Source organism: Charadrius vociferus, unplaced genomic scaffold (genome assembly GCF_000708025.1).
Source record: "Charadrius vociferus isolate BGI_N301 unplaced genomic scaffold, ASM70802v2 scaffold249, whole genome shotgun sequence".
NCBI classification, from domain to species: Eukaryota; Metazoa; Chordata; class Aves; order Charadriiformes; family Charadriidae; genus Charadrius; species Charadrius vociferus.
The window spans coordinates 417,851-418,363 of record NW_009650081.1 but is presented as its reverse complement, the minus strand read 5'-3'; positions in this window follow the sequence as shown (position 1 = coordinate 418,363).

Genomic DNA, 513 nt, shown 5'->3' with positions numbered 1-513 from the left:
GCGCCCCCGCCAGATGTGCCCCTGTACCCCCCTGTGCAGATGTGACCATGGCCTGGGGACAGCTTGGGGACGGTCTGGGGACAGCCACCCCCCGAGGGGCGGGGGATGCCGGTGCCCCCCACGCGTGGGACCGGCGCAGAGGCCGTGCTGTGGGTGCCACCGCTCATCCCCGCCGCCATCACATCTCACGGGTCCAGGCTGCACCCCCCGCGCTCACCACCACAGACCACTCCGGTTTTAATCACTCTCTGGTTTTTCTTTGACTCGTAACTGGGCAGCAGAGGCATAAAGGTGACTTTTTCCCAGCTGGCCGTACCCCGGGAAAAAAACCAAACAAACGGCGTCTGTTTGCTGAACTGCAGACAAACATCCGCCCTCAAAAAGAAGACTCAGTGGGAGCTGCGGGGTCCAACGTGTCACCCGGAGCTGCCCGTGACGCCCCGCCAGCCCAGGGGTGTGCCGCTGCCCAGCCACCAGGCGCCCTCCCAGCCCTGGAACACACAGGTCACGCCC